Here is a 27,807-nt window from a genome sequence, read left to right as displayed (position 1 = left end):
GTGTGTACACACACCGGTGCCGGGTTTAGCAGCAGATGCACTGGCCTCTTCACGTGTACGCACTAAGCAGGACTAAAGAATCATCATCCAGGCAGGTAATTGGCTGCTGTTTACATTGCCGTTGGCACACCCCTCCTCCCCTGCTTGACACATCTGTAGTGTTCATTAGAGCCGAGGAGCTCTGTGCTACACCGTGTTATCAAATCTGGCCTCTCAGGCTGTTCACTTTGGAAGTTTCCAGTTTTAGTCTTCAGATCAGTGCTCGGTGCTCACACTCATGTGGGGGGGGGGGGGGGGAATCAAACAGTAAACACACCTCGTTCCATAAAAGCAAACGTAGCGTAAATGTATTAAGATGTAACATACGGAGCTATTCAGATTTCTGTTAAACCCACAGAAATATGTGCTGGTGTTCATCAGAGTGCTCACGTTTTTTTACTGTTTGCTTTTGGTTGTTGCCGTTGTTCTTTTAATTATGTTAAGTGCGTGGTTGAAATCGACCCACATGGTTGGGAAGTAGAAGACAGCGGAGAAGCAGATGAAGAAGGGGGGAAAAACAACAAAGCGTACAAAAATGGAAAATCTGTTTTACACAGGGAGACGATGGAAAAGGCAGGGAAAGGCAGTTTGCAGAGGAAGGCTTACCCCAGGTGCTCCAATGCCAGATGGAGAAACAGCTGAATCAAGTCCTGGGAAATAGACTCGTCATCAGCTCCAGTCTCTTCATTAAAACCTAAGCCAAAGTGAGATAGACCACGTGAGGGAGAAGTGTAGATGTAAACTCCAACAACAGCTCCTGAAAGGACAAATTGAAATTCAAAGTGGTTTCACGGCAGAATGATTTGACTCTGAAATCCAAGGCTTAGTAGATTAAATCGCAGAATTATGTGCATGCCAACCTTTCTATTAATTACTGATTTCAGAACATATTAATTATACATCCACAGTTTATGTGCGCACGGCAATTGGAGGAGAAAGGGATGAGTGCTCTTTATTATCTTCATTATGGAAGTTAGAATATTATTCAGCAAATGCATCCTTTTAATGAATTACAGTGTGTATATCATATCATTAGGGTAATTTGTCACACCACAGTTCCTCGTGCCTCTCTGAGAATGCAAATTACGCTGCTTTGGCCCCAGATGTGGCAGTAATTTACTCTGAGTTTTGTTTTAATCATATCTCGATTGTGCGCTTAGAAACATCATCATTTTGCTAGTTGGCTCCATTTGTAAAAGATATCAAAGGCTATTCTGTCCTGTCTTGCTTATTGTAGTTTATCTGAGCTGAGTAATTCACTGCGAAGGTAATTATTACCACAAAGGTGATGCAAAAGGTATGCAATGCAGACAAGTACTATTAAATATATATTGTAGCTAATACAGTTATAGGAGAAGGTAAACTAGAAGGGCACTGAAGTGGACAAACTCATACATCTCAACACTATGAATATGTTTGTATTGTTTTTTTCAGGTTTAAAACATTATCTTGAGAAATAAATGAAAATATTGAAAATGTCCTATCTTGAAATCCATTTATTATCGATACCGCTTAATCCTTCGAAGGTCAAAGGGGGTCCCACTGATATTGGGCGGGGTACATCCATGAACCGGTCTTCATTGTTTCACATGCAGAGACCAACAACCACTCACACTCACATTCACATCTAAGGTCATTTTAGAGTCTCCAATTAACCTAACCCCATCAGCATGTCTTTGGGCTGTGAGAGGAACACGGAGTCCCTGCAGAAAACCCACACAGTCAAGGGGAGAACATCCTTTCTCGAAATGTTGTAAGGAAATCATTTTTTAAAAATCCTGTATACCACCCCTTCAACTGGATAAGTGCCAAAATCGAATGCTTATTTAAAGGCTTGTTCTCAAGTGGAGGGATTTGGCTCGAATCTGTTCTGTAATTTTCTCGCAAACAAATAAACAAAGTTGAAAACATAACCTCATCTGTGAAGCTAATAAAAATGAAATGGGATCTAATATAGATCTCTCCACTTACCACAATTTAATGAGTGTATACTGCAGAGTGAGACTGACCCATGGTCGTACATGTATTTCTGCAGGAACTCAAATATAGACTCCAAATAAGCAAGATGGTAGCATTTGGGATATTTTGGGTTCATTTCTGGGTAGTGGGAGGAAGTGGAGATGCATTGTCAATCTATATATACAGCTATATTTACAAACTGAAAATTCTCCATCATACACGAGAACCCTTTAAACACAGCGCTATTTTTTTTTCATGTCATCCTTTTCCAGCGACAGTGACTACTTCGTTTGATTTGCTTCTCCTATATGCCAAGATTTATGAAAAGTACTTTCCACACTGGCTTGAACGTGACTCATTATGTACTGTTCGAAGGTTACGTGGTCCCCTTAACTTCTATGTCTCTTTTTACGCTTCTCTCCAATTTAAGCAAAAATTATATGCAACAGGCCAGTGGGAAATCATTTCACTTGTGCCTCTGGGAACACAAGAATGGACTGTAATAACACATGACCTGCAAGGTGTGAGGTGACAGCACAAACCCCTCTCTGAGGACAACCAGCAGCAGCCAAATCAGCAGGTGTGTGTGTGTGTGTGTGTGTGTGTGTGTGTGTGTGTGTGTGTGTGTGTGTGTGTGTGTGTGTGTAAGAGAGAGTGGGGGGTGCAGGAGAAAAAAAGAGAGATTGTCAGTTTTAATTATAAACAGCACAGTTGCTTTCCTATTTAACTTTTTTCATAAAGATGCATCTTGAAGGCCTAACAAAGACATTTCCTACCTCACAAAGCAGAGATGTTTTAAATGCTCCAAACTCAGTCATTTGCACTTGCTTGCGGTCTTCTTCTCTTTTATGGGTGTGTTGCTACTTTTAGCAACCATTACTGTTAACACCCTTTGCAGTTGGAAGAAACGTCATCCGGTGCATCATCGTGTTGTGCAGAAGCATTCTGCTCTCTTGTAAAAGACTAGAAGAAGAAATGATTCAAACAATGAATTATTATGCTCTACAGCCACAGTAATGATCATGACGTCCATTGGGATCGATAAACTATTAATCTATTTAAAATGAAATTAACAAAAGTCAGATTAGCTTCTAAAGGGACAACCAACGCAAGTTTAAAAATATGTAAACAAATTATAGTGCTATTAAAGGATATATGGAGAGTAACTTATTGAATGCAGATTGTTTTAAACACAGCACCAGCAGTGAGTGGCTCAATACGAATAGGAAGGATGTGAATCGTGTGTTATGGTCACAAGATCTCAACCCACTTAAAGGGTTTGGAGCTCTCCTCCATCACAATCACAAAGAAAAGCTGCTGTGAAGATGCATCTGTAGCCCGACACCTTACAAAGACAGATTAATCCCATCTGTCTCTGTTGTATCCAACCATCCAAAGTCCAGCCTTATATGTGAACAACTTTAGTCGATGCTGTTGTCACTCTCCACAAGTTTAACTGCACATTTTTCACTCCTATTCCTGCCAAGGATCTGCTCATTAGTGCGACCTGACCTCCACAGAAACCAGCATGTTATCGATGCCAGTATATTGTCACTTGCCAACAGACTGTCTTTATTCTATAATAAATAAATATAAGGTGTAACTAGTGCAAGTTCATTAATGATATATCTTACAGTCCTAATGAGAAGCATTTTGTGTGTTCTTTAAAAAAATAGGCTGATTTCTAGCACCATATATGCTGCTACTATGTAGACATAAGTTTAACCCATAAGTGTGTGAGATCATGTGAGAGGAGGCATCAGAGACTGTCCCTGAAAATGGGTCACAGTCTGGCCCCATCACTGCCATGTCAGGGCCGGGACAGCCCCACTCAGGGACCTTGCACTCATTCTATTGCCTCCCTGATTGCCGAGGGAGATTAGCTGACCCCAGGACCTGAGAGGGGCTAGTATTACTCACCTTGACCATCCCCTCTCTGCTCCGCAGGTTTCCAATCAGAACTGGTGCCGAGCTCCCATTTCCCCTGCAACCACACGTGGAGGTCACGGTTCTCTGAAACATCTGCTTGTGACAAATGGCTGCTGGAGAGTTGGTCCACAGAGACAACACTAGAGGGTCTGTGTAATGGAGACAGGCAGAAAAGGTACAGCAGTGAAGAGGACGGACCTGTGCAATGGAGACCCCCCCCCCGCCCCCAGGCAGGGGAACTATCCTTCAGGCAGTCATTGTACAAAGCGTCAGCAGAGAAATAACATATGCAGTTCTTAGAGAGAGAAAAGTAAAATGCAGGATGCAAATAAAGTTTCCCATTTTTCAAATAATATATTATGATATGATCGTTATTATATGTTTTGGGGAAGAAGCTTTAGAAACTAAAACACTGAATTTTACAAGCAAGTAGGTCTATAATTACATCATCAACAAGCGTTGAACGATGATGATGATCTTAAATCTCTTTAATCATGCATGCATCGCATATCGTCACTCCTGAGAATTACTGGTATAGTCCATTCTGATTAGCATCTTAGCATGTCTTACCTTCAGTTCACCTCAAAACTTTCAGAAAACACAATTATGGAAGTAGGCAGGGAGAATGTACGAGGGGGCGAGGGGGGTGAGAGAGAGAGATGGCAAGTCCAAAGATGTTTTAAACATGAGCGGGTTTTGTTGCCTGTTTTGCTCTCAACTATAATTAAATTCTTAATTAGCAAGCGCTCAGGAAGAAAGACATGATACTGGAATTCAATTTAGAGCCCTAACTCAACAGTAAAGGCGAAGGGAAGGGGGCGTGACAGCCTGGCGGTAGGGAACCCAGAGGGAACGAACGAGCACACGAGATTTATCTTGAACTTTCTATGTTTATGCTCCTGTTGCAAATAAACTTGTTTCTGCTTTATCAGGGGTGGGGAAACATTTTCCTATCATGCAGCCATTTCACGTTTTATCCTTTGCAGGACATGCATTTTTTAAGTCTCTGTAAAGTCTCTGTCCTTATTTTTGATGATTTTAATTATTATTTTAACCTTTGCCTTTATATCTTACGTATTTATTTATTGATGTAAAGCATTTTGTGTTTTTGTATCTGTTAAAGGGGCTATACACCTTTTGGCCAGGTGTCTAATGTCAGATGCTGGTTTCAGCTGACATTAGTCTACTATTGTTATATATTGTTTCTGAGTTGCTTGCTTATTATTTATGAATTGTCTCGTAGATGATGTACGACCCTGAGGGCCTGAGGTTCCCGACCCCTCTATTAAATGCTGATGAAGATCTCAGTGAGCCTCTGTTATCCATATTGGCTCCAACTGCACCAACCCAAACAGAGATAGAACACAGACTGAGGACGTTATTATTCAATCCTTGGTCTTATGTGTCATTACAGTGCTACATCGATGGACTACTTCCTGTGCACCGGGCCTGTTCTGGTGTACTTACTGGCCTGTCTGGTTACAGACTTCACAGACAGAGAACATGGTGAAGTAAAATCTTCAGAAAACTAACTTTAGGCGCAAAAAAAGTAATCTGAAGAAGTTTTGCACTTTAACTTCACACATCTACATTCTTATGATCAGATCATCTCTCTTCCTTGACCCTCCGAGGTAACCATGCCACGCTCAACCAGGAAAGCATCACGCTCTGCCCACCGGCTGCACTGAATAACTTTAACTTATTGAAGTAGGAAATAGAGACTCCATTTTTTAATATGTCTGCTAAGGTCTTCAGTCATGCCTGGCCTCTCCCCGCGCCTGTCTGGCCTGCGCCATGAACGGCTGTGACATAGCTGTGAGGCTCCAAGGAGGAGGGTGGATTTGCCGCAGCCCTTTGATGTGTCAGCAGTGCGTTGGCGGCACACCTCTGTGCAATATTGAAATGTGATGCAATGACGATAGGTGTGGGTAAAGAAACTGCCAGTGGCTAACTGAATATGCTCCCGCCTGTGTTCCTTGGTTCTAGGCAGGATTCATTCAAAGCACCCCTCCTTGAAATGGCAGATGTGCGTGCGTGCGTGTGTGTGTGTGTGTTTTCCTGGTCTAAAAATAGCTGATTAATCAAAATAGACACATATGTTTTGAAATATGCTCACTCCAGTCAGAAGGCCCGACTCCATGAACTGACGGTGGGCAAGAGGGTCAACTCCCAGATGATCCTGTGTACACGGAGGCAAGCTGACAAAGTTACTCATGGTCCGACCTTTGCGGGCACGGCAGAGCTTTGCTGATCTGGAAGTAAGCGGGCGGCATCCTGGGAGAACGGAGGCCCCATGGCCGGTGGAGCTGCGAATGAGGGGGGGGGGGGGGGTGATTGTGCAGTCAGATCAGCTCTGCAGAGGCGAGGGTTTAGAGGCTTTAACATGTACGCAGAACATGTAATCCCCGAGCCCCAGGGTAGGACTGTGTGCAAGCAGGATTCGCAGCATCACAGCCATCGTGACAAGGACAGAGTAAAGATATTTTATCATAACTGTATTCACTTTTTTACTTGAATTATTCTGGGAAGCCCCAATCTTCTTCTTGTTGCTCTCGACAAATTCCAACTTGCAATGTTTTATTTTAGCTACATAATAAAAATACTTCTAGGCACAGTTTTCTAGTTGCATATTTTGTATGAGTTTGCTTGGATTCATTAAACTAAATCTAAGGTTTAATGAGCGTGTGGGGATCCTGCTAGAACTACAGTGTGCAGCTCTGCATGATAACTCCATCATCTAATCAACTATTAAAAACACTATTGAGAACGTCACGGGTAATGGATTATTAATGTATCATCTCCTCCACATAAAACTGGAAACTCTGAGCCACAGAACATGGAGATGAGAGCATTGTGTTTATTGAAGTTCAATACATTCTGCATTCCCTGCCTCCTCTTTTTCCTACGTCTCTTTCTTCCCGTTCTCTTGGTTTACACCTCCCAGAGGGAGGTTGGGGAAACTATGCATCAGCACTGCCACGCTGTGCAGGAGAAGAGCAGGAGGAAAAAAGGCTTTTTGCAGAACAATGCTGTCTCGTAAAGGCATAAGCTTGATAAGCGAAAGTCAGAATTTTGTGCAGAATCTATGACAAAAAAGAGACTAATCTGCTACTTAGTGCACTTGTTAAACTTAAAGCTTAGCTGAGAGGCCACAAAATGAAGCAAGAGGCCTGTTTCACTAAAAATAGGCAGGAGCTTGACCTTGACTTCAGTGCAATGCCGTTTCTGTTACATTCTGTACTTGGCCACAAAATTCACATTCAATTTCAGTACTTGAAATGAAACATGTCAGAATACCCGATGGTAATAGCCTATTTGTAAAAATCTGAACTTTTCCGCCCACTGTTAACACAAGAATATTGTTAAACTATTCTTAAACTTCCAAACAGCCCCCAAGTCGGATCCATTTTAACTTTGTTGTGTAAAAAAAAGAAAAAAAAGATAACTTGAGATGGATAATATCAACTGAGCTGTGCTGCTGGAAATCCTGTGAATTTTACCTTTGTAATTATGTTTAATCATTGTGAGGAGTTGATCATTTCCTTTTCTAAGTGGCATCACTTCTCTGCCTGTAATCACATCAGTCTTCATTTCATGTCCTTGAATTAATTTTCCCCTTTTCTGACTAAGCAGCCACTTCTCGACGTCTTGTGAGATCGAGCAACAGATGATCCATCTCATAATCTATGAAATTAGATTCACGCACGAGCTACTGAGAGGATCTTGATCTTCTGAGAAGTCCTCAGAGGAAAGATATCTCATGAGAATGTGAAAAACATGAACACTGAAAAATGACCGATCAGATCACGTAGGATAAAGAATACAAATGGGCTAATGTTGGCTTGTTATCATAATAACTACAGCATCCATGAGTCACCCTGCCATTTACACACACTGTATTCTATAGTGATATGCATGAACAAATGAACAATCAAATCAAATCAGATTATCATATTAAAGGCAAAGTGTAATCAGGTTCTCACGCGTTGCTGAAGATTCTTAGAAGCAGCATGTGATGTGCGTGTTCATTTCGCTCGAAGGAGATGAATGAAGCTGTTTAGCCAATGGAAAATCACTCCTTATGATTTCTTACAATGGTTCAGCAAGTAGAAATTAAATCTGAATCCCTCTCAAGCACCTTTGTGCTGCAGATGCAAAAGCTACGGTTCAGGGCATTAATTGTTTCTCTGCTCTTCAATAAGCGATTCCTGTGTTTTGCGTTAAGTATCTGTCAGACACGAGACTGCCTTGAGACAGGCTTACTCCTTCCATCACCTCTGAGCACCTGACTTGTGTGTTGACATACCGAGGGGAGTCCGATATCTCCCTCTGTACAAATAAACCCCTCAGTGCTGGGATACAGAACAGGCGCCGTGCTTCTGTTAAATACTGTTTTCTGTGAGTTTGAGGGGGTTAATTATATCTAGGTCACTGTTTTTTGATGAGATCTGAGAATGTGTACCAGCCAACTCCAGCAAAAAAAAAAAGGAAAAAACCTGCATACAAGCAAAAACCCCCAAAAAGTGTTTGCATGCATGTGCAGGCAACATAAATACACTTGTGCACGAACACAAATACGTACATGGTGCATTGAGAATTCACAAATACAACATTCGGAAGCCTCCACAGCATCTGAGCCATTGGATGGATGCCTGGAAACTGGGTCATCCAAAAGCCTTAAATGCAGTCTTTTTTTAAATTCCAAGTAATTCTTTTAATCTTCAACATCTTACATTTGCGTCCGCCTTAGATGCTGGAGAATATGTTGAGCGGCGTAACAAGCAAAAAAAAAAAGACTGTCCCAGATTCCAGTCGGAGCAGAACTGCTGGTGGTCACGCTGTGTGACAGGACATTGTGACCAAGCAAAAATCTGATCAAAATGTTCCCAGTCAAGGGGAGCAACTGGACATCACACTGAACAGAACAGCCAAAAGGAAACAAGAGCATCTATTGTGTTAGCAAGCAGTCTTCGTCGTCCTCGCAGTACTGCAAAGAAATATAAAATATTCTACGTGGAGGCGGAGAACTCTTACTTTCTTCATTAATAAACTTAAATGCATCAGACAAGTCTATCCACATGGGTGTTTCATCTATAAAGAGGCAAACTGTGCAATCGGAGGTGGTGGTACGACCCCTCATGCTGTGGCCATCAAACATCTCAACCCCTCCTTGGTCAGTTAATTAGGTCATTCTCAGTGGGAGTTATTAATATAACCCCTTGATACTGTCATACAGTGTAAGCTTAATACTTGCAATCTGAGCTGTGCAACTGAGCTAAACCTGTCTGACGGCATCAACCGTGTTACATTGTGCTGAACTGTCCTCTTGAGGTTTACGTGTGCTCTTGAAAATACATGTTTGTTATTAGACTTTGTGGGTTATTGCTCCTGCACTGACGCCACCAAGGTGAAGCCAAGTGCATTAGTCATACTGAGCAAATGAATTCACATTCTGTTTAAAGCTAGGGTTGGTAATCCTGGAGCTAGCAAAAAAAATGTCAACCTTTAATTAAAGTGAGCACTTTTATGTCCAACTGCATGATTTTATAAGAAATTCCTCCAGCTATAAGGACAGTAAGGACTAAAAAAGATCTGTCCTTTAAGGCAGCCTGGTATCAAAGGTCATATTTTTTCACATGTTTTCACAATGATTCTTTTTCTTTTCACGTTATTTCATGTTTCAGGATTTTACAGCTAACCCTAATCCAAACACTGTTATATGACACATGCATGACACAAAGAGCATAAACGTGTAGACTAGAGGTTGGTGTGTTATTTATCCTGTGAGATAATATCTTGTGTCCATTGGTGAAAATAGAAACCATCTAACTAAAACTTCACTGATATGAAACGCCTTCACCCATCAAATCGTGTGAGAGCTCTGTGCTAAAATATATTACTGACGGTGCTGTCAGTGGAGAAAATAAAAGTTATGAGTTGACTTTGAAACAAAATGTTCTGGATAAGGGAAGTTGGTTCTGCTCGGAAGAACTTGCAGGAAGATTTTTTGTATTGTTCTCAAAACAAAGACAAAGAAGTCAGTGGTTCATTTTGTTATGAGTCCAAATCAGAACAATAAGTATATTGACTAATTAAGAGAAGACTTTGTGCACAAGCTGTTGTGGATATTCTCAGACAACAGTAACTTCTTATGTTTGGAAAATGCACAATTACAAATACTGAAAATCACCCAGAGCCAACTTGAAGCGTGTTATATATATATATATAAATATATACAGAACAAGTCTAACAAGGGTTGTATTTGCAAACTCCCTCAAAACGCATAACTGCCACAAACACGACAGAAGGTTAATCGGGGGTGCAAACAAATCATTTTACTGCCTTTAACCACAGTCTGATCCAAAGACAAACAAACTCTAAGCATAATTCAGCCAACACAGAGAGGTACAGCCAAACACTTATTCTTCTCCTAACAGAACCATCTGAGAATTTAACTTCACAGCCACAGCAGCCGCTTCCCCAAATACTGATCACCAACTTCATCAGCTGGAACATCATTATGCAGATACCGTTCTGAACCCCAATCTGCAATTTGCAGACACACCCTGGAGTGTTGCATTATTAGGTTGCGGCTCTGATTTATTCTCACAGATGCTGTAGATCAATCTAAATGATGCCTTTCATTTCATGGGTTGTTTGGAATGATGCATGTTACCGCTTTCTAATTGAAATGTTCAGCCACTCCCCAGTGTCTCTGCCTGACATTTAGTGGGGGTTCCCATGAAAAGGGGAATTTGCATATCAAACACTGGTTAAACCATTCTCCCGGGAAATACCTTTTTTTCCCCCATATGGCTTAGTTATTTCCTCTGTTGTTTGTTTAGCTTTTTTTTTTTTTTTGCATCATGATTATTTGATTATTTGGAAATGAATGTGTCAGAAACATTTACTGCCTAAGATTAGGTGATGTGAGGAGCTGGGACGATCTGAGGGTTGCTGTTTTGAAGCTCACTACACAGTGTTGCAACACATGTTTGGAAGGTTGTCCCTGCGGATGTCCAATGTTAAGAGGTTGAATTAAAATCTGTATCATAACATTTGAAAGGACAGATACAAACATTTCGGTGCCTCTGCGCCTTTACAGCTAAAAAAGTCAAGCCTTTTCTCTTAAAATAAGAAACGCCCCCTCGCATGTGGTAACACCCCCCCCCCCCCCCCCCCCCCCCCCCCCCCCCCCCCCCCCCCTCTCTTCTCCCATCACCACCACTATGGCCTTCATAAATAATTAAAGATTTAATCGTGATATTTTCAAAGGTCAGATGCACAACAAAGAGAGAAATGCCATTCCTTCCTCTGCAGGAGCGCAATTCAGTAATCACTCCGCACTGGTTTGTTTTTTCACCTGAAACCTCTATCTATGGGCGAGCAGATATGATGATGCGGTGTGGAGGGGCGTGGAGTGAAGTGAGGAAGACAAACGTGCGGAGGCCGCCACAACCAAACAATATTAAATCTACCATTGTTGTAAAAGACGTCTCATGAATATTTCGACGGATGTCCGGGGGAAGCTGCTGCGTCCCTGAGACCCGCAGCTACTGTACAAGGTGACGACCCGGAGAGGACCGTCCCCACTTAGCCTGTGGCCACATGTTTGGAACGAGAGGCCACGGGCACTTTCATGCATAAATGTGCTCCTGATGGATTTCTTTTTCTGATGCATTATCAATGAGAGCCACTCTCTGCATCACACCCCCCCCCCAGTCCAGACAGAAGGGGCTCTATCATCTATTTCCCTCTTCACTGCTTCTGTCACCTAAGAAGTAATGGGACTTAGGGGAGCTGATGCGGCCTCGAGATGAGGTTTGAGTCTTTCAGTAGTAGAGATAGTTTAGGGTAGAGCTGGGCGACATGGCCGAAAAATATATCAAGATAAAAATTTTGAGAGCAGTAGATATTCATAATTAGGATGATAAATGTCCCCTTATTATTTCGTTTCAGTTTTACTTTCTCAGCAAGATATTGATATATATCGGACTTTTGTTGTTTTGCTATGCCAAGTCCTACTTTAGGGTCTTACATGTTCTGCAACTCCAATGTTTTGTGCAGTTTGAAAAATAACTGCCACTCATCATAATATAAAAAACATAAGACATTGCATCTGACCTCCAGAATCTTTTCCTCTTATTGTTGTTTCACTTCCTACAGTTTGACAGATATTGTGTTTAAGTTGCAAACTTGAGTGACCACTGAGGGAGTACGCAGGAGTTCTACAGAATATGAATATATAAAATCTTATTCACATGCCATCCACTGTGCAGCCGACTCATCAGCTCGTTCTTTCCCTCAGATTTTCAGCTCAGAGCCGAAGGTTTCATCTTGTCATGCCACCCCGGCAGTTAAATGTAGGACTTCAGTGGAGTAAAAGTTTCCCCACACTTCCATGGCGTTGAAGGCAGTTTAAGTCTCTCTCTCTCACACATATTGACACCTCATGACACACTTGACTGGTATTCCCTTTGTGCTGTCTCCATCGTAAAGCTGGAAGAGTGGGACGCTGTCCGACAGATATGAGGAGCTGATTGTGTTTATCTGGCAAGCAGAGAGTAAAGGTCTGTTGTTTGTTCATTTATAGTCAAACAAGGCATCAGCAAACCGTTGGATGTGTTTTATTTAAATAAAAAAAAATGTCTCACTATTTCATTTGAATCTCAGTTCGTTCTCAAACCCAATTATCTTTCCTATCTTTCACTACAAACTACTTCTTGCTTCTGTCTTCCATTCTATTTATTTCAAGGTGTTTTATGAGTAGCGTACAAATGATTGTGGTAGTGGATTCAGACTATGGGCTCAACAAGTAATTCTCAACCCACACGGGTTTGCAAGATAACTCCTGGGGGTCGTCGGATGGTTGTGGAAAAAAATATATAATATTCAGAACAAAATTAAATATTTTAGACTGAGATTTGTTATTTTAGGATAACATTTTCTGTACTGGTGAGAAGATCTGCTTTTAGATGGATGTTATTGAGTATTTTTGTTAGAGTCAAAGTCAGACCCTAAGCCAGAATCAGAAGGTCTAGAGTCAGGTTAAAGAAGAAGTTGTTGCCGTGCACCAGGTGCCTGGCGGTTCAAGGGAAGAAGATTTAAAAAAAGAAATAAGAGAATGCAACATGTTCCTACGGACTCATTTAGTCTGTACAGGAGAAAACCAGCCTGATTATACTGGAGGGTTGTGACTGAAAGGATGAGAACCACTGGGCTGTGGAGAACACATTGTTGCGATGGCACCTCCCCAGCAGAACATCCTGTTGTTCCTGTTCTCAATACAATGTCCCTCCCTGTCTCTCTCTGTCTGAGCTTGTTATTTGTCATTCCAGTTATCAAGCCTGTTATCTAGGTGGTGTTCTTCAGTGATATCTGATGGCATTAATTCATGGGTCGCAACGCCTCTAAAAGCTGAACAAGGCCACAGATCCCATTTCAATAGATAACATGTGAGAGGAAAATGTGCATGTGAGAGGGAGACAAAGTGAGAGTGGGGCTTTGTGCGTGCGTGTGTGTGCCTGCATAATTGCATACCGCCCACATCTGACACTTGCGTGCTTTCTGCGGGTCTAAGGGGTGTTTACTCGTCACAGGTTGTGTCTGGTGTCCTCTGGTTGTAGCAGCCCCTGTTTTTAACCTCCACTCTGCCTTGGAGTTAGCATGTTTCTGTCAGGCAGCAAACATAGCTTGGCAGGCCCCCAAAAAAACAGCCTGCCTTTCCCATTAAACATTCATGAAATGCAGTGCAGTGGCACCAATGCAGAAAGGTCACTCAAGTATAATCGGTTTAGTCAGGTATAGCTCAGCGCATAAACACGCCTGCCTATAATAAATAAATTCATTCCCTACAGACGTGCACCTGGTAGCCTGCTCCTTTCGTGATGGAAAAAGAAAATCCCATTGTTGCATGTTGTTGCTATTGAATATGAGGCACATGATACAAAGCCAAATGCTACAGGGCAAGTAATGGCAGTAACTAAAGATATCATATTTCTCCCGTATTGGCGTCTCTGCATTGGCTCCTGTAAAATCCTGAGCAGAATTAAAAAACAGTCTCCTTCCACAAAGCCCTTAATAACCAAGTTCCGTTCTATCGTAAAGAGCTCATGGCTCCGTATTAGCCCATCTGAATGCTCTCAAAGTGCAGGTTGGTGGTTCCTAGAATCTCCAAAAGTAAGGAGAGAGGCAGAGCCGTCATCTACCAAGCTCCTCTCTGTGTATCCAGCTCCCAGTTTGGGTTCAGGAGGCAGACACCCTTTATACATTAAAGGTCAGGCTTAAAACAACTCTCCTCTTCCATAAAGCTTATAATTAGGGCCCTGAACCTATGCTGCTATAGGACGGCTGGGGAAGCTCACATGATGCACTGAGCACAAGGTCACGACTAAAACTTCGATACAAACTTCCACACTCTTGTATTGCGACACAGCCGCATGGAACCATGACACCCCAACCTGCAGCCACCACTGCCAGCCTGTTGAGCTCTCATTCATCTCCTAATGTAACAAAGAAGTTTTCGTTTTACACCTTAAACACATGTAAATCCCAAGAATTAGGGTTTGGTAAAAATGACACATTAAACTTATCATAATTGTCCTCCAACAGTCTGAGTCGTGTATTTTTGGTTCAGTTATGATCGAGGGATCACACCAGTGGTTAAAGTTAGGGCAGTTTAACAAGCTCAAGCCCCAGGAAGGATGGGGAAAATGTTGGTAAAAAAAAAAATGATTTATGGAAATCAAAAGTCTTAAAATATGGTTTTAGCTTCACTATCAAAACAGGTCTTGTTGAGGACAGATAGCAGGTATGATTGGTTGAAAACATTGTTGTATTTAAGAGATCACAATAACATCTGTGATTTACTTTGAGTAACTCTCATTACATTCGGACACAGACATGCAGGCTGACTTTTTCTATTCTAACTCTAAAGTACCTTAAGGCTAAAAAATTACTTTATTCGACAATATCACCAAACTCTTGCAACAGCTCAGCGCATGACAGTGAGTTATGACCACAGGCATTTAATGAACTTTAACAGAGAACTCTCAGTGTATGTCCTTCAGGAAAGGTTTCAGTGTGAACTTCTCACAAGCCGTTTGTTGATTGGTTCTTTACTTACACAACTTCACCTGCAACACTCAGTGGATCAAATTATTACATAAGCAAAACAAAAAAGTATGGACATGCACAAGAAGCAAATGTTGTTATTGCAGCAGCATCGGCCCTTTGTCTTTGCATCTGCCCTGAACAGGGTTCTTGTGTTTACAGACAGTTGTCTAAGTACACTGCAGTGGTGCTGTGGACAGATTCACTTTGCATAGTGTCATTGCAGCATTAACCTTATAATTTTATCTTCTGCAGTTGTGGGTTGTTTAAAGCACACAGACGTAACTGAGGCCATTAGAGAGTAATCGCAGGGGACCTGATTCAATGGACTGGAGAGGGCTGCGAGAAGGACCAGCAAAACAAATCACATTACACCTCAATTAACACCAGGGAGGCCTCTGGAGTCCACTTTCCGTCTCAGCAATAAAAAACTCTCTGTCTCGCTCACAAATAACAACAAATACAAACATCATCTACACACTGGACACATGATGGAATCAGAGCTAGAGCAAACAGGCAGGAGAGGAGAGACACATTTGCTGTAAGTGTACGAGCGAGGCTGCTGCAGAGCTTGTTACAGCACTGTCTCTCTGACCCCGCTCATCTCACTCGGTTAATTATGAAAATGTTACATCTGGCACCGGGGGCAGCGAGCCCCGCTGAGCGGCCAGCGTCCCCATCACGAGACAAGGACAGTCCCACAGAGTTCTACTGTACAGCTCAGGGCCAATTACCCACCTGCTTCATGACGGGGGGTGTCAGGGGTGTCACTTCATGCTAAAACCAGTCCTATAATTGATGTTGTTTTCCCAGTTAGAAGGTTATGGAAATGAGATCTCTAAACGGTCTTAAAAGCCATTTAAATTAGACCCTATAACGGGCTGGTTTTGTTCGGATCGTTAGATTCAAGAGCAGGAAATACCAACTGCCAGTAGTGAACAGTCATTAAAAGAGATGGGACATTTTGGTAGAATGAATCTAATTATATGGTAAATTAAGCTTAATTATACAAAGAAATGTTTAATTTATATTGGAAAAGAGTATAATTCATTATGTTAAATTAAATCATTGTGTCAACAAACTGCAATTATCAACCACAGCTACTGTGTTAGTTATTCCACTGTCAGGGAGGATTGCAAGAAAGAGCACCAACTACTTCATTACCTGCTTTGTTATCGCTGTCACTATCTGCTCTTCACATTGGCTAAGCAGCGCGGGGATTACGGGTGTGTCCCATTAATTTCACAGTCAATTCCAGATGCAGGCTTCCTGCTCCCCCCCTCTTCAGCGTTATTTCCCTCAGGACGTCACATGAAGGGTTCTGAAAGAAGGGAACAACTCAAGGTCAGAGAGAAACTGTAGATGCCGGAAGGCCAAGATCTGTACTTTATTATGACCATCATGACAATCCATGACATTGTAATTATTACCGGAATGGTGCACTGATGGAAAAAGAAGAAAAACATATCAATCCAAGGATCCGGTCTCACAGGGTTGTGCTATGAATAAATGTACAGATGTTGAGTAATTAAAGCCGACAGCTTTGTGTTCAGCGGCACAGCGTGGTACCATCAGTACGAGCTACACCCAAAAAACATTTTTGGGTGGAAATGCATCCTTTCCCCCGACTCTTGACTAATCACTCAGCTCTATGCTTCAGCTGCCTTTTGCCTCCAAACACATTAGTGAAGATGATGATGATGACTGACATGAACTTTTACATCTCGCCCTAATTAGCGAGCCACGCATGTCCCCACCCCCCCCTCAACATTTACTATAGGATTAGGGTTGACACATGCCCGTCAGTCACTCACCTCTCCTTCTTTTCCCCCTCCCCCTTTGCCTCCAGACTCAGACAGACAGGCCTGTTGCCACCCGTGTCACAGCCAGCCGCCATCAGTCTCAATGTCTCTGTCCTCTTTTCTTCACTGCAGACTGAAAGGCAGGGCAGAGAAATCAAGAGTGTAAAATCCAGCTCATGCAAGAATGCAATCAGCACTTATCAATACTGGAAATATTGCCATTCAATCGGTTGTTAACAATTGTTATTACGAAATCAATTCAGCCAACAGGTTGACCAAGTATCGGTCTGGCAAGTCGATATTAAGCATTTTTAGGATTATTGGAACCCTTGCTTTTATCCGTCTGTGAGATCATCAAGAAAGTTGCTAAAAGAAGGAGCGGGCTATAAGTGCTTCTATAGGTGGTAGTCTGAGTTTAAATGACAGCAGGTAATTAGCTGCTGTAATGAAAAAAGAAGGTTAATTAACGGCACAGTTAGAGCAGCATGTCACACAGAAAACACCAGCAACAGGAAATGAGACAATACGCTCACTGCAGCGCCTCAGGATGTGAATCCTCACTCACTACTGTTACTCAACTGATATATCAGTCCAGTAGAAGTAAAAAAATAAAATAACAAAGTAAGTCAGATAAAATGAACTAAGAGTATGTTTTTAAATGGGGAAGAAGAGAGGTACAAAAAACACATGATACCATTCATATCTGATGAAACTATTAAATCCATAGATATTTGTAGATTACCATATATTTATTGTTATTTCAAAGCCCATGGTCATTCCCAGGGGAGATCTGTCAATAAGTCAACCAATACATTCCAGAGAGATACTCTGCAGCCTTTGCTCATAATTACAAATATATACTCTAGGTGGTAATTCATTAATAGGTTCATCGCAATGACTATATGAAGATGGACGATGCAGCTCCACTTCCTCCCACTATACAAAAATGAAGCTGTGATTTCCCAGATAAAAGTGCTGCCATCTAGGGCAGGCGATGTCATTTGGAGCCAGTCTGTGCAGTTGATGATCTGGAGCCCCAGTATAGAGGTCTCGCTAACCCTAACCCGACTGATTGGGACTCATTTGCGAATTCACCAGTGAGACAGCAGCTACCTAAATTTATAGAAACATCATTGGGGTAAAGTTTATTTGTTGTGTACTTATTTTGCCCATGTCTCATACATCAACATGAAGGACGTGGGGTTTATGACCAATACTGCAGCCAGCCGTTTTGGCTTCACTTTCAGGGAAGCTGTTAGGTCATCCATCTTTTTATATAGTCCTGAGTACATCCAGCTAAAACTAATTAAATGTAGTAAAACAATCTTGCAACACATCCTCCGGTAAGGTTACAGTGGTAAACTTTTATGTTGAACTGCATTGCCTTTGTGATTAAGCCGACCTTCAATGATATAAATGGGGTAAATAAAATAACAGAATCACCTGGACACAATAGCAGGTGTCCAAAGACTTTATAAAACAGTAGAGTTTGTGTTATTCTTAATTTTGACATCAATTGATCTCACTTTTACAGCACGTACATACTGGTTTGATTCAACAGTTAACAGTCTAATTGATTACTAATAATTGGTATCAGTGATGATATCAGATAAATGTATCAGACAATCCCTAATTTAGTCTTCCCTGACCATTGAAAAAGTAGGAAAATTCTGAATTGGTGCTCATTTAAATTCGCATTGTTTCCTGCTCGATATCAGTGCAAGGAATATAAATAAGTTTAACCAGATGCCCCTGGTGATGTAACATGAGCAGTCATTTCTCAGATCTGAGCACAAAATGCGCCACTACCCAATCAATATGTGTGGTTTTAGCACTCCAGCTTTTAGCACCAAATCAGAGGCAAGAGAAAAATATCAATTGTGAGAGATTTTCATTCACGGCTTCACAGAATACTGTTTTAATTGATTCAAATAGGTAAACATCAGGCCCATCTCCTATTAGTTTTTTTTAAAGGGCACGACAGACATTGGAGAAATACTGTATTGAATACATCCATGTGTTTTATTGATCCTTTCTTTCAAAGTCTTAAAGTAAACCATTAACTAATTTCCTTGCTTTGGGAGTTTCCTGTATTGACCCATTCTTCTCTGGGACTCTTCCAAACAGAAAGTACATTGAGGAAAGTGAACAGTAAACCTCAAAGACCACAGAGAACGTCATGTCTGTGGTCTAATAGGTCAAATAGACTATCTGTTGCTTTTAGGAGGACACGAGAAGAGCTGACTGGCCTTTATAGAGCTCAACATCAGCCACCATATTGGAACTATTTTACACTTACCACAACTACGATGTTACAGCAAATAACAACGTTATAACTGTAGAAGCCACAAGTTCATATGATATCTACTACGTTTTATACCAAGTCGAGGTACTACCCACAATCCTTAGGTAAAGTAGCAATGTCTCTGATTGGTGGAGGTCACTGTTACCATGGAAATGTTTACCACAATGAAATACTACAAACGTTTCAACATTTTATTTACAACAAGGTTAAATTCAACAACGAAACCTCTGGAAGTCGTTGGAAAGGGGTCATTCGCAATGGTTTATGGGATGTGTAGATCCTTTACTCACAAATAATTATGTACAGAGTCTTGTATCTTTGACTTTTTTCTCTTTTCCAATAAATTTTTTGCTGCAAATGTTTTATGGTTACGATTCATCTCGTAGCTTGTGGGCCTGGTTCCAGACTGAAAACTCTCTTTACAAGGATTATCTGAAACATCAATGAGAAATGAATGAGAAATTATACTTGCGGAACCAGAGCCTTTCTAAAAGTGGGCTGTCACTGTTCCGATCTATTGAAGCCCACCAGAACTCCTGCTGCTGATAGTGGTTCTAATAACAGAGCCATCCTGCTCCAGCCTCTTCCGCGCATTTTGTAAAATTGGAATAATTATTTGTTTAAAGCCTTGCGCCCCAACCTTGCACGACTAGTTGCATTTACACCCAGCTTTCGGAAAAATCAGAGGCCTGAGACTCGAGCTCCCACGCAAGCATTGACTCACACAAGCCGGGATAAAACCTGCAGTGCAGTGGACAAGGAGTTAAAGCCCTGCATGGCTTATAAAGCTTATTAGCATTCCTCTCCAGTGGAACCTGGAAGAATAACAAATATTGAATGTGAATTTTAAATACAGTAACTGTGATATTCCCATGTGAGGACTGGCAGCAAGCTGTAATGAATGGAACAGCAGTGTGTCGTAATGTGGATTGATAATCTCATAACGACTGTGCTCGACTGAGCGGGGCTTTCAAGGAAGAAAAAAAAGCCCCCTTCAGCGATCTGTCTCTCTTGTTCTTTTTTATTTCTCTTTCACTTTAAGTCGTTAATGCCAATTTGACAGCATGGCAGACCAGCTCAAAGCACTACTGGTCCCACTTTTCTTGTGGGCTGACACGCCGATATGCATGGCGGTGGATGATTATACATAATGGATCTCACTGGGTATGATTTATCATGGTTTCATGTTTTTGCATGCTATGTTCATGGTCACTTATTGTCACGTTTTAATTAACTTCTTCGAATCCACAATGGTGGCATGTTGCGCAATTAACAACAATCTTCAAACCTGTTCCGCTGATAAATGTCTGATTATTTCATCTTAGTTTCAAAAGCCACGGGTTGATTTGAGATGTTTTCAACTATTTTTGGACAATAACTAAAATAAAACACTTAAAAGCCACTCAGGAAAGCAGCACCTGTCATCATCAGCCCTTCTCAGCCTGAGATGGTTTAAATCTCAGTCATTGTCCTGTAAAAAAAAAAAAAAGACCTTTTCAAAAGAAAGCCCGAGACATCCAATGAACTGAAATGTTTGTTACTAAAATTCAACTATGCGCTCAGTCAGTCAGTCAGCCTTCTACATCACTACATCAACTAGATTTGTTAATGAACTGTAAACAACTAATTAATGCCGCGTTACAGATAAACCTGCATGCCGGATATTCCGACTTTGAAATTTCTGAGTTCCGACTTCCAAGCGCTCCAATGCACGGTGATGGCACGATGTCAAACATAAACATGTCTGACCGTGAGAAGAAGATGTTATGTAGCTCATGATGAGAGAATTCAACTGTGACCAGTCTGCAGCCTCCGCTCATACTTAAACAAAGCAGAGGAGGGAAAAGGATGCATGAGGCAAGAGACACCATTATGCATTGTTACAGCACTTTTATACTTGGGAAACACCATTCCAATACATAACTGGGAGAGAAACACACGCACAGTCACTCAATCTCACGAATGAGGAAACGAGAGTCCAACAGAGGGTAGACGGGCGCAACCGTATCATCTTCTCCATGAGTGCCGCCATTGTTGTGTGACGTCAGAACAACTGCTTCTCTGTGAAGTCGGGGTAGATAGTTCACAATTCGGAACTTGGACTTTGAGTAGCGTTTGCATTTTTTCAAGTAGGTAGTTGTCTGGAACGCAGGAACAACCATCCACGTACCCATCGATCATGGATTGTTATATACATTAAAATATGGTCAAAATTTCACGACTTCTGGTGTCTTGTGCTGGGGTGATGCCACGCGGCCGGTTGGCATGCGGCGTGGTTCACAGTGCGCCTAACTCTTGGAAACGCCTGCTCAGACGACCGACGGTTGAATAATGGACATTCGACTGTGCGACACTGCTTCTGTGACCTTCCTGCAATCAGCATGCGGACGCACGCCCCGCACGGCTCACGGCATCTGTGGCATCTGACGTTCGAAAAATGTTGACATCTTGTTGTGGCTTTTATTGTGACCACCAGCCAGGCCACCTGTGCAATAATCACCCTGTATAATCAGCATCTTCTACGCCACACCTGTCTGGGGGATGAATTATCTTGGCGAGAGGTGCTGCTTATTAACACGTTCAAACTTGAAAAAAGAAAATGTGAGAGAAAGTATTTTGTGTGCTTGGAGATATTATTAAATCATCAATTTGCAATGTGCAACTACAGGTGTTGGAGCTATACCGACAACATCTTCATGGCATAACAAACATGGATCAAACTTATAATAATATACATACAGCACCTGCACTCACCTCATCCGAGCTGTGACCAACAACTCCCTCCACATATCCTCGTTTACTCCTTTTCATGACATCCCTGAGTCTAGAAGCTCCGCGTGCCTCGTCAGCCGTGTGTCCAGAAAGCCAACATTTTCTCCACCCTATCGTGAACACGGCAAACTCCCATCTATTCTCCCCCAGACACGTTCGCCCTGCGTGACAATGACTTCAGAAGGCCCCCGGTGTGGGAGGCAAAGACCATCCGTTAAAATCACCCCATGTCGGTCCATATATCAAACACCCTGGAGAGGAGCTAGCTTCCAGGAGGCCCTGCCTTTTCCTGGCTGCCCAGCCACCTCCCTGGATGGCCGACTGACAACATCAAGGAGATTTAGTGCAGCGTCTCAGTGGGCCTGGTGGGGACAATCCCAGTAGATAGGAGATAGTAATTACAGCTGGGGGCGCTCACTGGGACCCATAGCCTTGCAGAGATGTGATGTCATAAGGCCAATAGATTCCCGGGTGCCTGGAACAAAAGGTTCCCTCAGTTGTCAAAGCAGAAAGAGCGAGCTACCGATTTGGTTAAATTTGACTGCAGAGGAGGTGATTTAGTGGTTTAGCTGTCTGCTTAGTGACAATAATTCTACCCCGATGGGAATATTAAGACTTCACACTCTGACTTATGTATGAGATATTCAACATTAATAATGCTTCAGAAAAAGCCCATTTCACTTGAACTGGTGATGCTAATAAACTCAGATACCTTTATTAGTTCTGCAGTATATAAATATTTCAGATTCTGCCATGGTATTAATAATCTGTTATTAGCATCAGCACTGTAAAGCAGATAGACTGGGAAGGTTATGACGCAGTCTGGGGGGGGGGGAAACAATGGGAATATAAATGCAGGACATACCCCAAGAAGATATTTTCTCCAGCCCTGCGGTGACTCATTCACAATATCTGCAGGACAATTAGGATCAGCACAGACAATAAAGAGCCAACCCGACCTACAGAGACACATAAATTTACGGCAGGGTCCACACAGCCTCTGGTAATGTCTGCAACATCATCTATTTCTGACTCCTCCCGCTTCATCTTTATTCTCCACCATCTCCCCGTCTCACACGACAACTCTGTCACTCTTCTTCCCTGTCATTCCGCCGCTCCCTCTTACTTTAACCTTTCAAGCCACAATCTCACTTTCTCCCACTCTCTCTATAAATATCTGTCTTGAGTCTGTCTTTTCTCTCCTCCCCACCCCTCGTCTTCGGCTCGCGTCTGAGGAGAACAGGGGAATCTTCCACCCCCATGTGGATGTGAACACCCACTCAAGGTTACGAGTGCTCAAACTCACTTATCAGCTAAAGGAACCTAAAGCTTAATTGAATTTTATGGTCTATAAGGCCCTAATACAAAAGATGTTTCAGTGTGTTCCGTCTTCCCTCAAAACTAATACAGTGAAACACAATTAAAGTTGTATATCCTATTTAGCTGAGGGACAATACTTTCTGTATTCTTATCACCAGCAAAGAAAAAGAAAAAAAGAAAAACATCAATTCAGCCATTTTATGCATCCGAATCCAAATGGTATGAGCGCTGTGCAGAGCCACACACACCCTAACACTTACACACGCATGTCAGAACACGTATTATGATGCACCTGTCACTCCAACATCAACACATAAAGAGTTTGTAAACGTCTCACAGGATCAGAATGTTTGAAAAGGGGCTCCAATGTAAAATGTAACTTTAAGATGGCGCAGCAGATACAGAATTCAATATTCCTTTTCTAACATTTCTTCTTACAGCTGTCTGATGTGGTTATTAAAATGAGGTCAGCCAGGCCTGACGAAGAAATTACATGATTTAATGGCACCCCAGGGGAAGTTTAAATATAGCTCTGCATTACAACTGGCTTCAGCACAGCATGACATGAGTTCCCCCATAAGCACGAGTATTACAGTGAGCAAATTCTGCACGTCAATAAGGACCTGTCTGTCTCCTGAAGGACACATATTTGCTTCTAATCAAATATTTGGGCGAAGGCAAACCATGGGTGGGGTGAGGGAAGTGGGGATGGGGCCATGTAAGTGTGCTGTCCTTAGCACTGCCACTAGGTGGAGGGACAACCTGTACTTCTTGTAGGCCAGTCATAATAGACATGTAATTGGTGTGGGCCTTCTGGACTCTACTGAGAGTTTTCTAAACACACATAACCTTGTTTTAAATTCAATAAACATCCGAACACAGAAATCAAATATGCGGCACATAAATGCATACAATAATAATCATCTATAAACATGCAAGCAGATCACATATGGATTAGTATTCATCGTGAATTTAAGGAAAGTCCATTTTATATGACATTCACATGAAAGCAATGGAGATGGAGATGCCCCACTGAGAGCTGTGGGCAACTTATTCCCTACATACACCGTTTCCCCATTCATCTGTATTCAAGGTAGGAAATGTCTTTCATGGAGACTTCAAAATAATTTCCCCCTCATATCTTAAAAGGGGAAACTGCATCTAATGATATCAAATTCAGAGGAGAGACGCTAAGGTGAGAAATACAGGGATTAATCCTGTTCGGAAATTAAAACATAAATCAATATCAAACAGGATGCATTTCAAGCAAAGGAATGAAGTCCCATCTTCAGTCGCGTTGAAAAAAACATGAAAGATGCTTGCCGAAATGTAAAATGGAGAATTTCCCTGTAGAGACAAGCCTGATTTTGTGATCCTCCTTAAATGACTGATCAAGTTTAGTTCAACTCATGAAGGATGGTTTTAACTTCAGTGCTGGGAACTTCAAATTGCAAAATCGCAATATGCCTGAAAACAGGCATTTGGAAAGAGGATTTAACAAAAAAAAATAAATGGGAAGCTGCTATCCAGACTGACTTAGCTAATGAAGCCTGGCACATGTAGGTTACATCTGGTCCCATTGGCAGAAAGTAATCCTGCAGCGAAGGCAGGGGGACACGAGCCGCTGTGACAGCTCCATTCAAGACTCCGAGTTGAGCTATGAGGAGGTGAGAGCGGTGAATACCTTTAATTAACTAAGACTGCGGCATGCTCCCCTCCATTCAATCATTCTCCCGGTAACAGTTGGATGCGGGCCGACTATTCCACATTCACGATGCGTCGTTTTCTCTCTGTCTCTCTCCACACGTGATCTCCCCGCACTCGTCTGTCAGCCTTCCTAGGTTACCCTCGTGCAAGTGTCAGCCTGAGCTCCCCCTCCCTCTCTGACAAGGGTTTTGAGTTATTAGACAACACCAACCCTCATCAGTTAGTGTGAAGCGAAGGCAGCTCTGAAGTGATGTCAGATGACATGTGTCATCCCACAGGGCCCGAGTGTTTTCAGCCAAAACATCACACAATGCATTCAAAGAAGGCCTGATTCTACCAGCTTTGCAATTTAAATGAAGACTTAAGACCTCTAGACACATGTCAAAGAGACAGCACAATTTCCGATTCTGGTGGGCTGGGTAAGGAGGAAATGATGTCTGTCAAACGGTGAATGGTTGTGAGGGATAGTCTCGCACCTATAGTGATGAATGATTTGTGTTAAAATGACACGGAGACGGAAGATAACAGACGGGTTGTAAAATGTCCCACATTGCAGTTCTTTAATCAAATGCGCACATGGAGCAGCAGATCAGCCAAACCGAGAGTAAGTACACACTATATATAGTGAGGAAAGTACAGCTATCGAGCCAGATGTGGTCAAACAGACAATTCATATTAAATACAAAAGCAGGTCACGGTCGGGGTGAACCTAAATGTAACGTGCATTTATCGGTTAATATCACCACAGATAAGAAAAGGAATTTAAAAGAAAAAAAGGAGATGCGGAATCTTGTGCTTTCCAAGAGAAAAAGAACAGATTTGTTTTTTGTTGACGTAAAACCTACGGTGCCAAGTTTACAGGATTTGCTGCACTGGCAGTGATAAAAAAAGTCTGCTCTTCAGTGTCATTGCAGCTGGACACAAGGGGCTAAACTGGATGAGCTGCAAGGACAAATACTCTTAGATAAAGTTAACGCTCTGTGGTGAAATTTAGATAAAGTTAATAATGCTGTTCTGTGAAGTTTGGGTGGCAGCTTTAATAAGATCTCATTCGGAAAGAGACAGAGGTGCACAGGAGCGTTTTGTGGTGAGAGTTAATGATGAAACTTCATTCAGATCGAGCCTGGTTGCTTCTGCGGAGCCGATTGAAGTGGACAAAGTACAATTGTTCCGAATTGTCGGTTTGTCTCAGAAGAGCTACAGCTGAGCAGTTTAATGATATGGCGCAAGATATTGAAAAAAAACGTTGAAGGACACGGCAAGAAATCTCTTTTTCAGGGTTCGAGGGAGGAATCGCTGTCTTTGCAAAGCCAAGCAAGCTGTGGCAAGTGCAACAAGAGAGGGGAGGGAGGGTGCACTGTGCATTTTCCTACTATACAGAACAAAAGAGTTGCTATGACATCTGAAAATGCTGGCGAGTTTGCAAAATTCCTTCAGGCATTTAGCAAGAGGATTGTGTTTATGAAAAATAAACAAAAGGTATTGAACATATTTGTGGAGGCAACTGATGTAATGATGAGCTCGGAGTTAGGCACAACAATCTCATTCTGCTTGAGTTCTAAAGACATCCAGAGGAGAGTAGTTTGCATCTCTGTTTGGAGCAACCTACTGGTTTGGGCAGTTCCTCTCAGAAGTGACTCCTCCAACCACACCTGCTAAAGACTGAGTGATCCAAACCGGTAAAACCAGTAAGTAGTATCATCATCATCCCTACCATCTGACGTCAGACACCTCACCAACCATACAAGTTCGATAACTTAGAATGGCCTTTCGAGGATCTTAAATTGAAATGACACTTAATAAGAAACATGTTCACCGACCCTGATATAACAGATGCTGTCCTCCAAAACATCCCCTAAACTCACAGCATTGTGTTCAGACATGCACTCGCATTCCGAACTTCAACTTCCCTGCAATATTCACATTTGGCTTATTCCATTAGTGCACGCCCACCAAGAGACAAGCTCTCCAAAACAGGAATAGGCCAAAGCCAATAAAAAAAAAGATTTACATTGAAACAACACCTTGCCTTCTCTGATTTGCTCTGCAACCACAAACTAAGTGCACCACAAGACCAATGAGCAGGCGTTGACCTTTTTACAAACGCACAACATCTTTGTGTTTGCCGAGAGGGGGAAATGTGAACAATGCAGCAGACACCAAATTGTCAGCAGCCGGCATACAGAAGTAAGTTTACAGCTGATTTAACCTGTGCCATTAACAGTACCTCATTTATGGCACTTGGGTAAATCATCAACTAGAAGGACTTAATACTACTACTGCACACTGTGCGCGCTTTTGTGCTCTAAACCAGGAGTGTGTCTGTGCCTGGCAGATACACGGCCACGGTGTGTACATAGAGGGACTCTCACACATCACTGCTTAAAGCTGGAACAATAAACGTAACCTATTGGGCCGCATGCATGTGTAGACATCTTTCTCTTTTTTTAACTCACTGTGAATCTGGGACAGCAGTTCAGCACAGTGAACACAAGTTCAAGCCCCCACGTTAGTTCTCAGGATTCCCTCAGCCAGATACTGACACCTCCTCAGCTCCAGGTGGTAGCTGAGCCTGACCTCCGACCTGTGTGTGCCAAAAAACAAAGTTCAACATCAAGAGCAAGACAAGTAGATTAAATCAAATTATAGATCACAGTGTTCAGCTCTTCAATTACTTTTGTTTAAATAATGTAATCTAAATGCCATTTGAATGTGACTGATTTTCAGTATTAATTTGTCAATCAGATTACTTCAGGAATCAAACCATGCACACTGCTGGTAAATGCACGGCACGAAACGACGTACACTGCTAATGTATCCCTGGTGGACTAACCATATCTAACATAAGATTAGATTATGTCT

General features: G+C 42.1%; 1 long non-coding RNA gene across 1 annotated transcript in view; it reads right to left on the bottom strand.

The window, feature by feature from the left end:
• LOC117775667 overlaps positions 1–27,522 on the bottom strand; it is an 84,007-nt gene extending 56,485 nt beyond the window's left edge. The window contains exons 1-2 of the long non-coding RNA XR_004616299.1: positions 27,402–27,522; positions 16,204–16,360 (exon numbers count right to left, since the gene is read on the bottom strand). This is a non-coding gene — a long non-coding RNA (uncharacterized LOC117775667). The remainder of the gene's footprint in view (positions 1–16,203; positions 16,361–27,401) is intronic.
• Positions 27,523–27,807: the final 285 nt, after the last annotated feature.

Source organism: Hippoglossus hippoglossus, chromosome 15 (genome assembly GCF_009819705.1).
Source record: "Hippoglossus hippoglossus isolate fHipHip1 chromosome 15, fHipHip1.pri, whole genome shotgun sequence".
Lineage (NCBI taxonomy): Eukaryota > Metazoa > Chordata > Actinopteri > Pleuronectiformes > Pleuronectidae > Hippoglossus > Hippoglossus hippoglossus.
The sequence above is the reverse complement of the archived record's forward strand: the minus strand, read 5'-3'. Positions and strand labels throughout refer to the sequence as shown.